Source organism: Gorilla gorilla, chromosome 8 (genome assembly GCF_029281585.2).
Source record: "Gorilla gorilla gorilla isolate KB3781 chromosome 8, NHGRI_mGorGor1-v2.1_pri, whole genome shotgun sequence".
Classification (NCBI taxonomy): Eukaryota; Metazoa; Chordata; class Mammalia; order Primates; family Hominidae; genus Gorilla; species Gorilla gorilla.
In genome coordinates this window covers 91,889,961-91,904,138 of record NC_073232.2, presented here as the reverse complement: position 1 = coordinate 91,904,138, position 14,178 = coordinate 91,889,961, and the positions used below count along the sequence as shown (strand labels likewise).

At 44.6% G+C, this 14,178-nt stretch overlaps 1 long non-coding RNA gene across 1 annotated transcript; it reads right to left on the bottom strand.

Moving 5' to 3' along the window:
- Window positions 1-8,329: 8,329 nt before the first annotated feature.
- On the bottom strand, window positions 8,330-12,032 carry LOC129524931 (uncharacterized). Its single transcript, XR_010135252.1, has 3 exons — window positions 11,956-12,032; window positions 9,568-9,688; window positions 8,330-9,175 (listed from the first exon to the last, which is right to left on the bottom strand). It is a non-coding gene; the product is annotated as an uncharacterized lncRNA (long non-coding RNA).
- Between the last annotated feature and the right edge of the window lie 2,146 nt (window positions 12,033-14,178).

Genomic DNA, 14,178 nt, shown 5'->3' with positions numbered 1-14,178 from the left:
GCCAGAAAACTGGATGTCATCCTAGAGCTTTGCTCTCCTGAATTCCCCATATCCATTCAATCATCAGACCCTCTTAAACATCTCCTGATTCTGCCCTCCCCTCTCTGCTCCTGTGGCTCATCCACAGCACAGGCCCCCACCAGAGCTCCCTGTATCTCTTGTGCCAACTCCAGTCAGGGTTTTGCCTTCCTCACTCCCCCCAAACTGCTTTCTTCAAGGTCCCTTGTGATATCCATGATGCTGAATCCAAGAGTCTATTCCTGGTCCTCATCTTTCCTAACCCTTCAACAGCATTTGTCACAGTGGATGGCTCCCTCCTCCTGAGATACCTTCATCTCTTAGTCTCCAGGACACTTCCTTTGCCTGGTCTCTCTCGAAGTCCTCAAGCTGTTTCTTCTCAGGCTCTTTTGCTGGTTCACCCTTATCTCTCTAAGTCCTAAATACTGGCGTTCACTACTACTCAGTTCTTAACGTGTATTTTCTACCTATGCTCACTCCACGAGTAATCTCATCCTGTCCCAGGGATTTAAAGACCATCTATCTGTTAATGACTCCTAGCTCTAGTCCAGAACTCTCTCTTGAATTTTTGTATCTAATTGCCTACTTGATATCTCAGTTAGGATGTCTAACAGTATCTCAAAGGAGCCATATCCAAGACTGAGCGCCTAATCTTCCCTACAGACTTGCTCTCTGGCAGTCCATCTTCCCCACTTCAGTTAATGACAAGTCTATTCTTCCAGATGCTTAGCTTTAAAAAACATTGGTGTTATCTCTCATGCTCTATGAGAAATCTGTCAGGAAATCCTGTCAGCTCTACTTCTAGAACATATCCCGAATCTAACCATTTCTCACCACCTCATCAGCTACCTAGCTGTTTTCAGGCACTATCATCTCTTGCCTGGACTACCACAGTAGCTTCCAAAAGTATCCATACTTTCACACTCGCTTGCTTCTAGTGTAAGTCAGATCCTGTCACTCTACTCTGAATCCTCCAATGCCTCCCCCTCTCCCTCTCCCTCTCAATAAAAGCCATGATCTTTACAGTGACCCACAAGGCTCTACATGTGCCCCCATTTCCTCTCTAAATCTTGTCACCTTCTACTCTCCCACAGATCACACTTAACAGCATATATTTTGAACTCGGAAGCTGTTAATTATAGAAATGTGCATTATCGGTCTCAACATCATTCTTCCTTTCCTATTAGAATAAGAACCCTGGTTGTTAGACGGATATATTTGACCTGGAACAAAAGTCTACATCTCCCATATTCCCTTGCAATTAGGTATGGCCATGTGACTATGTTCTGGCCTCCAAGTTATCCTAGACATAATGGCTGGAGCTCCAGCGCCATCTTGGACCATGAAGTGACATTAAGGACAAAACTAGTGCATAGGATATGGAGCAGAAAGCTTGGAACTTAGGGCCGGGCATGGTGGCTCACACCTGTAATCCCCCAGCACTTTACATGGCTGAGGCAGGTGGATTTCTTGAGCCAGGAGTTTCAGACCAGCCTCAGCAACATGGCAAAACCCATCTCTATCAATAATACAAAAAATTAGTCAGACATAGCTGTCAGACACGTTAGTCAGACAAATGCCTATTGTCCCAGCTACTCAGGAGGCTGAGGTGGGAGAATCACCTGAGCCCAGGAAGTCCAGGCTGCAGTGAGCCATGATTATGCTACTGCAATCCAGCCTGGGTCACAGAGTGAGAAAGAGAGAGAGAGAGAAAGAAAGAGAGAGGAAGAAAGAAAGAGAGAGAAAAAGAAATAAGAGAAAGAAAGAAGAGAAAGAAGAGAAGCTTAGAAATAGGGCCCCTGATGACACATGGAACTTTCACACTGGCACTAGAAGCCTATTTCCAGGTTGTTTTTATATTAGAAAAAAACTTCTGTATTGTTTAAGATATAATTAGTTTGAGGTTTTCTCCTATATGCAAATGGACCTATTTATAATTGATAGGGGAGTTGTAGTAGGCCCCTTCAAAAGATATCCACATCAAATTCCTGGAACCTCTCTGTCTGTCCTCAAATCCCTGGAAAGCTTCTTTGCACATATAATTAAGTTAAGGCTCTTAAGGTGAGATCATCCTGGATTATCTGGGTGGGCCCTAAACCCAATGACAAATGTCCTTTTAAAAGATACACAGAAGAGAACAGACATACAGAGGAAGAGGTGACGTGGCCACAGAGGCAGACTGATGAGGTCACAAGCTTGCATGTCAAGGAATGTCAACAGCCACCAAGAAGCTAGAAGGGACAAGGAATGGATTCTCCTGTGGAGCTTCTGCTGGGCAGCCCTGCCGACACCTTGGTTTCCATTAGTTATAGCAGCTACAGAACACCAATACAGGATTCACCAACGCAAAGGTCATTGGAACAATGAAACTGGATAAGGTACCTCTGAGAGATTTCAGTATCCTGAAGAACCAACATTTAAGGCTTGGAAGAACAAGGCCTGCAAAGGATATTGCCAGGCAGTGGTCAGAGAGGAGGAACTGTGTTAGTCTGTTTGCTATAAAGTAACACTAGGGACTGGGTAATTTGTAAAGAAAAGAGGTTTATTTGACTTACAGTTCTGCAGGCTGTACGTGAAGCATAGGGCCAGCATCTGCTTCTGGTGGAGACTCAGGAAGCTCATAATTGTGGCAGAAGGCAAATGGGAGCCAGTGTGTCACACGGCTAGAGAGAGAACAAGAGGGAGCAAGAGATGGGGGAAGGTGCTAGGCTCTTTTAAAACATGAGATCTCACGTAGTGAGAACTCACTCATTACCACAAGGATGGGACACAGCCATTTATGAGGGATTCACTCCCATGATCCAAACACCTTCCACCAGGCCCTGCCTCCAACATTGGGGATTATATTTCAACATGCAATTTGGAGGGGACAAACATTCAAACTGTATCAGAGGCCAAGGCAGTTCCAGGCTGAGTGAACAGCAGTGTCAAATACTGCTCAGGTCAGAGCTGGTGTGGCCAGTGAACTGGGAAATTTAACATCAGAGGGGGCAATCTTGACTTTCCTCAAAGCATTCTCAGTGGAGTGGTAGGAGTAGGAGTGAGGTCCAGAAGATTTGGGGATGAGTGAGTGGCTGAGATGGGAAAACAGCAAGTGTAGAAAACTCATACAAGTTTGGCTGTGAAGTGACAGAAAGAGTAGCTAGAGAAGTGGAAGGATTTTCCTTAGCTGGTAGAGATCCAGGGATGCTCCATTGCTTATGAGGGGACAGGAAAGAGGGGAGGGTTGAAGATATGGGATGAATGACAGGGAAGAAAGCATTCCCAAACACAAAGGAGGTCCCCCAAAATGGATCCTGATACAGGTAAGTGGAAAGGTTTGTGGCAGAATGTTGAGAAACCATCCATTCAATGGCTTCTGTTTAGTCTCTGATATGAAAGACAAAGTCACCTGCCCAGATGGATGAAAAGATAGTGGGATAGAAAATTGTAAAAAAAACAAAAAAGGGAAAAAGTTTTGAAATAGCCTTTGAGAAGCATGAAGAGAGAGCTGGAGGCTTGCTGAACTCTGCTGAGAGCCAGTGGAAGCTGGAGACCGATAATGTAATGGCCCCAGCCTGTGTGATTGTGCAAGGTTCTCCAGCAGCCCTTGACAGCCGAGGCCAGTATGGAGAAGGCAGAGAACGGATGAATCTACACTGGACATTTTCCAGGCAATTGGGGTGGCTCCTCTAGGCCAGGCCAATGGGACTAATGGGATGCTGACAAAAGAAACTGACAAAATGTACCAAGATATGTAGGGTAAATAAGAAAAAAATTATTTTTAAATAGAAGTAAGAGGAGTTGGAAGGACTGGAGTTACGATCAAAGAGAGATGTTTGCATTTTTCAGTGTCAGAGGTGGGGCGGTTCTGCATGTGGCCAGGAGTACTTTGAGGACTGGAGTACAGTGGAAGTAACAGTCCCTAGAGATGATGTAGTTAAGGAACTAAGAGGGCAAAATGGTGATAAGTCATCATATAATTTATTGTCCACTTTTGAAAGTGAAAGGAAGCGTTATTAATTGATCATTCACCCCAGAATAACAGGCATGAGTCTGGACTGTCCTGAGGAAACCAAGACATATGGTAATCCTAATGCTTAGCCATTCGGGCTGATTGCAAGCCTCAAGGTGGAGAAAATGACAGCGCCCTTGTGTAAAACTATAAGGGACTGACGGGGCTTGCAGGCAGTTGAGCGCAGAGTGTGGGAAGTGGCGTGGCCAATGGCAAGAGGCTGGCCAAGCAGGGATTCTACAAGAGGGTGGGGGAGCTTTGGTGGGAAGCTTTGCTGGGGCAGGTGGAGGACATAGGTCCCATCTCCACATCTCCTGGAGGTTGTTAATCTGCAGAATGAGAGTTGCTCAACCTCATGCATGCGTCACACTTTTTCCTACTTTCCCAAGCACTTTTATTTTTCCTAGCCTCCTAACTTTCTTGAGCGTTATCTACTGTGCTTCCCATTTTCAGAAACTGAAACCAAGGCGGAGGATGGTTTAGGTGATGACCCAAGGCAAACTGAGGAAACTCCAGAAGTAGAGCTGCCAGACAAAATACAGGACACCCAGTTAAAATGTAATTTCAGATAAACAACAAATAACATTTTTTTGTATAAGAATCTCCCAAATATTGCATGGGACACATTTCTACCAAAAATAGTTATCCGTTGTTTATCTGAAATTCAAATTTAGCTGGGCATCCTTGTTTTTGATTTGTTGTTGTTGTTTTGCTAAATCTGCCAATCCAAAAAGAAAGGGGGCAGGCCAGAGTGGCTGAATAAATCAGAGAGCCTTCTTAGTAGACTCGGAGGCTGGGAGGGCAGGGACAGGCTCAGGTGCTCTCAGCTATGCTCAGGCGTAGCTGAGAGAAGACTTGAATGGCTTTCTTTATTTTTTTTTAATGTTTTATTTTTATGAGTTCGTAATTGGTGTTTACATTTGTCAGGTACATGAGATATTTTGATACAGGCATATAATGCATAATTATCACATCAGGGTAAAAAGGGTATTTATCTCCTCAAGTGTTTATCATTTCTTCGTGTTACAAACCTTCCAATTATGTTCTTTTAGTTATTTTTAAATGTACAATAAATGATTGTTGACTGTCATCACTCTGTTGTTCTGTCAAATACTAGATTTTATTCATTCTAACTATATTTTTATACCAATTAACCATCTCCATTCCCCGTAGAATGGCTTTCTGCTCATGGCCATGTCACTTGCAGGTGAACAGATAGAGCTTCAGAGCCAATAATGAAAGTCCACATCCTCTATTTTAATTAGATCCTCATCCAGCTCTGGGAAGTAGGCACAGCATAGACTCCTATACTCAAAGGTTCCAGGAGAGATTTGCTGAGCTTCTAGAGTCAAAGCCCACCAAGGAAGGGGCCTTAGGGAAGGACGCCTGTTCATGCATGGTGGGTGAAGGTGCAAACCCTGGAGCCCACCCAGCAGGCCCCATGGAGCATGATGCCAAGACTGTGCCCTGGCACGGGATCAGCAAGATTGGCCTTCTCACTAATAAAGCGGTAGGCAGGGTGCAAGGAGAGGGGAGTCATCACTGTGGAAGAAGGGAGAGGCAGGGAGAAGAGAAATAACCAAAGCTTAGGTCAGCTAGTAAATCATTAGCCTTCACCAGAACGCAGAAGCTTGGTAGATCATTGCTATAGGATAATTAAATGAAATAAAAAACAGCAGAAACAGACCAGGCGTGGTGGCTCACGCCTGTAATCCCAGCACTTTGGGGGGCCGAGGTGGGCAGATCACTTGAGGTCAGGAGTTCAAGACCAGCCTGGCCAATATGGTAAAATCCCGTCTCTACTAAAAACACAGAAATTAGCCAGGTGTGGTGGCATGCACCTGTAGTCCCAGCTACTCAGGAGGCTGAGGCAGGAGAATCGCTTGAACTCGGGAGATGGAGGTTGCAGTGAGCTGAGATCACACCACTGCACTTCAGCCTGGGCTACAGAACAAGACTCCATCTAGGAAAAAAAAAAATTAAAAAAAAAACAGCAAAAATAAAATACAACAAAGTAAAATAAAATAACAAAACAAAAGCAGCCCCCAACCTTTTTGGCACCAAGGACCGATTTCATGGAAGACAGTTTTTCCAGGGACAGCACAGGTGATGGGTTTTGGATGGTTTGGGGATGATTCAAGCACATTATTACATTTATTGTATACTTTATTTCTATTACTATTACATTGTAAAATATAATGAAATAATTATAGAACTCACCATAATGATGTAGAATCAGCGGGAGTCCTGAGCTTGTTTTTTTTTTTTTTTTTTGCTATTAGACGGTCCCATCTGGGTGTGGGATATGATGAGGTTTTTCTTCAAATAATCTGATCAATCTTTTATTTTTTAATTCATATATTCCTAACATGGGGGTGATAGGAGACAGTGACAGATCATCAGGCATTAGATTCTCGTAAGAAGACTGCAACCTAGATCCCTTGCATGTGCAGTTCACAAGACGGTTTGTGCTACTATGAGAATCTAATGCTGCCACTGATATGACAGGAGGCAGAGCTCAGCAGTAATGAGAGTGATGGGGAGCCGCTGTAAATACAGATGAAGCTTTGCTTGCTCTCCTGCCACTCACTTCTTGCTGTGCAGCCCGGTTGCTAACAAGCTATGGATCAGTACTGGTCTGTGGCCTAGGGGCTGGGGCCTCTGGCTTAAGAAATATATCGTATATCATGATCAGACATACTAAATATGTATACAGTGAATGTCTTTTTTTAAATGACACAAAAGTATCACAAACAATACTTGTGTGATGTATTCTGATAGACTCAATTCTTCCATTTAATTCAAATAAAAATCTGATCATGACCCATTAAGTTGATTTCACAACCCACTAATCAGTCAAACCTACAGATTGCACTGCTTTAAAGATACTATTCTCGCTGTTGGGTATAAAATACATTGTGGGGGTCGTGGGGGTAGGCAAGAGAAGAGGCAAGAAGCTCAATGAGGAGGATATTGCACAAACTCAGGCACAAGCAGATAGCAGATTGGAGCAGGATGTTGGTGGTGTGGGCAAAGGCCGGTGGGCACTCTGTGTTTTAGAAGCAGAATGTACAGGACTTATTAATGAATTAGATGAACAAGAAGGAGGAATTAGTGATGACTTCGTTTTTGGTTTGGGTCGCTGGGGGAACAGCGGTGTTGATTACTGACATGGATTAGCCCGGGGAAAGGAGCGGATTTGCAGGTAATTGAGAGTTCTGTTTGGGCTGTGTCCATTTCAGTGCAATCTCACCCATTTTAATTGTTCCTGCTCTAGTCTTAGAGTCAGCTGGAGATAAGTACATAGCAGGTAGAGAAAAAACCCATAGTGAAATGTTAAGGAAAATAGAAAACTTAGTTAACATCTACTCAGGGCTTACTCTGTACCAGGCAGTGTTAAAAGCATTACACGTATTCATTTAATTCTCAGGATAATGCTATGAAATAGGTGCTATCGTTGTCTATGTTTTACAGAAGAAGCACAGAAAGGTTACTTTCCTTGTCTTCAGTCGCATAGCAAATACATGAGCTGAGATGTGAACCAAGTCTGCCTGATGACGAAATGATATCGGTCTGTCAGGGAAAGAGGTACTCAATCTCTTGGAGTAGAATGAATCTTTTTTTATGAATTTTGACTTGGAAAGATGTTCACATTATATTGCAGAGTTGAAACACAAAAGTAGGATTCAAATCAGAAAAAGCAGCTTCTGATCCATTTTTACAGTAAAAGTTAAAAACATGTCTATGCATAGATAAAAGACAAGAATTATGTATATTACAAAATTAACACAGGTTCTCACTCACTGATGGGACTAGATAGCTTAAATGTTTGACAGTGATCATATACAGCCATTGTAAAATAATATATTTTAAAATAGAGAAAGAAATGGAAACAGTGTTCGGCATATCTAGCCTGTCTGTGACACAGACTCATGGCAGCAAAGTGCCTCAGAGGACAAGTGCGCATTGTGGTGGAGGCCACTGAAGATGTGGGCAGTCATCCTGGTACTCCCTATCTGCGGATCACCGTGTGGCCTTGGGACCACAGGGTCCTCAGAGTGGTATCTCAGGGAAAGTACCTGCAGCAGTGGTGTCTTGGTAAATCTTTAACCACCAACTCTCTAAAAAATAAAACATCCTTGATTTGCAGTGTTCGCTGATTTCTATGGCATAAAAACTACCAGTTTCAAGTGCAAATTGAGAAAAGATGAACAATAGTACACAAGTATATGGTATTTCCACCATGTAAATACAATATGTAAATTACCTCCAGAGGATAGTTAACAGTAAAATGCAATAAAGTAAATAGGACATGATGAGTTAGGAGTGTTTATTACTTTTGAAAAAGTATAAATTATTTAGTTGCAATCTCATATCATCTAATTTTTAATAATGACTGTGCTTAACAATTGGCTTACAAGATTCCCCGAAATTTAGCAATTGGCTCTAATGAGTCAGTATGAGCCTGCCCCAGCACACCACTGCCTCAGAGCCTTTTGGGCTTTGTCCAAGATTAGAAGGAGCTATGTGCCTGCTGAAGCAACTGAAGGAGGGAACCTCACCGCCGGCTCCTTTGCCCCACAAGGCATCTTGGCTTGAATCTCAGTCCGGAAGGAGAGAGAGGAAGGAGCATAGGAGAGGACTCCAACCAGGAAAGCCAGTGGCAGGAAGGGCTGGCAGCATCAATGTTATCATGGGAGCTGTTTTTCTCTGTCTTATCAATGGCAGAGACAAGGGAAAACAATACCTCTGACTTGATATCACTTTGCGAGCCAACAGGAAAACCCCAGAACCATGGGTCTGCAATGGCTTTGCCAATCTGGGTGGGCCAGGATTCCTTTCCCAGCTCTGAGTTCTTGCCTTCTGCCTGTCTCTGCTCTCTATGCTCCAGTATGCTGATTACATAGCTCCGAGTCTCAGTTTCTCCTCTCTGAAATGGCCCAACTTGGCAGGTCCTGGAGAATTCTGGGGCATAGCTGCCTGTCTCTCACTGTGAAGACCATGGCAGAAGCAGGGCAAGCATTTCTGCTCCTTGGCTCTGTGTGACCGTCCTCGACACCACCCAGTTTCCATATCATCTTCACTTTGGGAGCTGTGTAGGCACTGAAAACATCATCCTCCATCAGCAGATTTGGAAACTGAGGTCCAGGGAGGTCAGGGAGCCTGTTAAAATGGCAAAAGAACCAACTGAACACACATTTCATAAAATAAAAAAGTGGGAGATCAAGTGTTGCAGAGGGTGTGAACCTATAGGAGTTCTTATGCATTACTAGAGAACATTAGTAGTATCTTGGAAAGGTGAACATGCATATATTCTACAATGTAGCACATACACTGAACAGATACTGTTGCAAATGTAGGTCAGGAAGACTCATAGCAGCAGTGTTCACAGTTGCAAGAACCATCAACAGGAGAACAGTTGAATAAACTGTGGTTGAGTCACACAACGGATGGAATACAGGAATCTAAATCTAAATGAACCAATGAATGAATTACAGCGGCATGCCTCAATATGACTAAAATTTAGTAGTATGGCCAGGTATGGAGGTACATACCTATAGTCCAGCTACTCAGGAAACAGGTGGGATTGCTTGAGGCCAGGAGTCCAAGACGGTAGTGCACTATGATTGCACTTGTGAATAGCCACTGCACTTCAGCCTGGGCAAGATCCAGTCTCTAATTAAAAAAAAAATAGCAGTACAAAATTAAGTGAAATAAGTAAGTCATAAAGATTCTATACAGCATGATACTCTTTTAAGAAAGTTAAAGAACAAATTAAAGATATCTATTTTTAGAATGCATACAGATTAGATACAATTAAATAAATATGAAAGCAAGGGAGTGATTCCAGATGGTGATTATGTCAGGTTGGGGGAACCTAGGAGATGGGCTAGGGATAGATCTCATATGTAGATATAAGTTATTGTCAGGGTTCTCATTTTTATGGTGGCTGATTTGTACAGGGACTATAAGCAAACAATTAAATAAAACATAATATTATGAAGAAGGATTATGGTTAACTCCTTTCTGTGCCCCTGGGCTGGGGGGAAGAAGAAGGCTGGCATTGAGAATCAGACTTGGCTGGTGCCACTATCTGGTTTTCAGGGGGACAATTGAAAATCACAGAACCAGAAGTCATGTGCTTCCTCCTTTCAGGCCTCAGTTTTCACATCAGTAAAATTAGGTTTTGGGATCAGGTCATCTTTGAACTCCTTTATTAGCTGAGATAGAGCAGGCCCTGCTGCAGTAACAGATAAGCCTCCCCATCTCAGGGGCTGTACACATCACAGTCTGGGAGACCACCCTGGTCAGCTCACCTACAACACTGATTTAGAGATCCGGCCTCTTCTGTCTTAGAGTCTTTCACCTCATGGATGGGAGAGAGAAAGCGTGGAGAACCCACACCCACTCTTGCCAACTCCCAAGAGTCACGCTGCTCCTACTCACCTTCTTGCTGAGAATGCACAGCCCCCACCCCACTGCAAGGGAAGCTGAGTGAGAAGGGAAGAGGACTTGCCTGCTCAGGGAACACCAACCCTCCCTGCCCGAGCTCCCTGCATGTCTGTAATCCTCACAGTCTCCGGGATGTTCCAGCCCAGATTCGACAATCTCCTGTTTCTGAGTCTACAAACCACAAAGGCTTTCTGAGTTTATTCATTCATTCCTTAAGTAAACAGAGGGCCTGCTCTGATCCAGCACTGGGTTAGGCCAAGGAGCTTATCACTCCTTAAAAAGCTCATAGTCCGGGGGTGAGTGCTGGTGGGAATGGAGGAGAAGGGAGGACTGACCATTTTACAAATGTCATCATATCGTGTGAACGCCCCACAGTCAAAGATAAAAGAGAGAATATCTAATGGGTGTGTGTGATGGGGGAGGAGGTTGTGATCACAAAAGGCTTCTTTCAGAAAGTCAGTTTTTCAGCTGGGTCTCTAAGTGTGAGAGGAGACTGCCAGGAAGACTAAAAGAGGGGGCTCTTCCCAGTAGGGGAACAGCAAGTGCAAAGGCATGGAGGCAAGGAAGGCCTTGCACCCGTGGGAAAGGCCAGTTATTTCATTTTGCCAAAGGTGGGGTACACATGGTGTAAGGGTTATGGGGGTAGGTTGTACCTGCCATTAGGGTAGAAGGGTGATCAGGAGTCAGATGCTGAAAGGCCATGAATGTTTTGCCTAGTAGGTGTTCGGATTTCATCCAGTGGGCCACCATGGAAAGGTTCCAAGTAGGCAAGGAAGGCTAAGGGATGACTGGAGTGGCAGTTTCAGCCCCTACCAAAGTCTCCATTAGCCAACTTTCCTTCTATTCTTTGATGTAAGCAAGGCTTTTCTCAGAATAATGTAGAGAACTTTGCCCATTCAACTTACAGCGAGTATCTTAATCCCATCTCCCAAACAGATATCCCACTAACCTAAATACATAGAAATTCCAGAGCCATTCTCCTCATCACCCACAAGAGGACAAGCTCACATTTTGATCACTGGCTGTGACCCACTAGGCATCATGTGGAGTGACCAGTTACCCCTGGAGGCCTGGGGTCTCTCCGCAGGTTGAGGTTTGCTAAGAGGCTACTGATAAAATGTACAGTAGTTCCCCCTTATCTGTAGTTTTGCTTTCCATGGTTTCAGTTCTCTGCAGTCAACTGCAGTCCAAAAATATTAAATGGAAAATTCCAGAAATATACAATTCAGGAATTTGAAACTGCGCGCCATTCTGAGTAGCGTGATGAAATTTTGTACCGTTCCACCTGGGACGTGAATCATCCCTTTGTCCAGTGATCCACGCTGTGGACGCTGCCTGCTTATAAACATTGTCCACTCCTGACATCCAGTCATTGACCTCGATAGGGCTCGATGGTCTAGTATCACCAGAAGCAGATGAGCCTCCTTCTGACATGTTGTCAGAAGGTCAAGAGCGGCCTAATGCAACATCATAATGCCCATATCACTCACCTCACTTCACCTCATCAAGCAGGCACTTTAACATCTCACATCATCATCATAAGAAGGGTGATACAGTACAAAAAAACCTTTAGAGAGAGAGAACACGTTCACATAACTTTTATTACAGTATATTATTATAATTGTTCTATTTTATTATTGTTAATCTCTGCCACTACTTTTTTTTAGATGGAGTCTCGTTGTGTCACCCAGGCTGGAGCACAGTGGGGCAATCTCAACTCACTGCAACCTCCTCCTCCTAGGCTCAAGCGATCCTCCCACCTCAGCCTTCTGAGTAGCTGAGACTATAGATGCACAATACCATGCCTGGCTACTTTTTTGTACTTTTTGTAGAGAGGGTGGTTTCACCATGTTGCCAGGCTGGTCTTGAACTGCTGGCCTCAAGTGATCTTCCTGCCTCAGCCTCCCAAAGTGCTGGGATTACAGGCATGAGCCACCACACCCAACCTATTAATCTCTCAATGTACCTAATTTATAATTTCAATTTTATCGTGGGTATGTATGTATGTATAGGACAAAACATTGTGCACGTGTGTGTGCACACGTGTGTGTGTGTGTGTGTGTGTATGTGTTTCAGAACTACCTGCGATTTCAGGCATCCACTGGGAGTCTTGGAATGTATTCCCCATGGATAAGAGGGGGCTACTATGTGATTGCTGCCCGTAGCTCCTATATGACATTAGACACCACTTTTCTGAGGATGGTTCCTCAGGGAGCAGGAAGCCCACTAGGCCTGCTCCAGTGACTTCTAGGTCCAGGGTGTTCTGCCAATTTTCCCAGACCACACACAAACCCTAGGCTCCTCACACCCAGGCTGGGACCCCTCATGCCCATGTCATACTGTCCAGCCATGAAACCAAGCAAGCATTCTCTTAGGGCTTCCAGAGGCCAGGGCCCTCAAGGTGTCTCCTGCCTCCCCGTGTCATCTGGGATTCCAACAGCAGTGGGAAGATTTTATACACTAGGAAATGGTCCAGGGGAGGAGACTCAACTTGTCAGTGTCACACAGCCCAGGAAGTGACAGTCTCCAAAGCTCCAGGCACTTTCCACACCTCGGAACCTGCAAGGAGCGGTAGGCTGAGTTTAAGGTTCAAGGACCTACCCACCCTTTGCTGCTCAAGATAAACTTAAAGGCTACTCAAGAGCCTGTGAGTGGGGCCTGGAGTGGTCAGACTGCCCTCATGGTTTTGCCATCCGTGCACTGCACAAAGAAGTTGGGGGCTAGTTGGGGCTGAAATCTGGTTAGTGTAAACAGCGGGGCTGCATCCATGGAAGGAGGAGGTACTCTGTGTGTGTGTGTGTGTGTGTGTGTGTGTATGTAAAGGTGCCTTGAGAGAGAGAGTGTGTGTGTGTGTGTGTGTGTATGTGTGTGTGTAAAGGTGCCTTGAAACCTGGATTTCAGCCCACTGGGTTGGTTCTATGGCAAAAAGAGCAATTACTTTTGCACCAACCTAATAATTCTGCACAGTCACCATAGGGTTTAGAGAGCAGCCTGGGAAGGTGGATATAAAGTCAACATGGCAAATAATTTGCGTCTTCAGGGCCAATTCCAGCATCTCATTAGTGGTGACGTGGGGTGCTGTATTGAGCAGGAACCTGAAGTCTTGCCTGGGAAGGGGATCCGCACTCAGAGAGGTCTGTCCTGGGTGGGGGATGGGGCAGTGGTGCCTGTAAGGAGAGTATTTGCCTTTTTGCCATCTCTGCTGTAAACTGACACCTTCTGTGTCAACACACAGTCCAAAGGAACCCAATGCCCAGCCCTGGCCTAAAGGAGAGGCAAATCTTAGCTTTGTCAGTGTGTGCTTTGCTATTTATTCCTGACACATGGAGTGTGGGTGGTTTGAAGAGGGTTAGGGGTTCCTTCACATGATAAATCACCATGGGGCGTTTTTTACAGAAATGAGAAGCATCAATTTGCACAGGATTGTGAAGCCCTATCTTCTGCCCCTGCTCATCTCTGCTTGCCTCCTGGGCTGAATTTGAAGGCTGACTCCCTCATAAAGACCAACTGCTTCCTCTTCTTGCCCAGGTTTCTCCTGCTTCTCTGAGCTCAAAGCTCTTGGTTTGACACTCCACCAAACACTTATCAGACCTGTTACCTGGGCAACTTTAGGAGCAGACTTTTTCCTACTTGTCCCCTCCTGCCCACATTTCTCCAGATAAATCGAATATTACTGTTACTGAAAGTATCAATATCACCCTCCCGTCACGCAT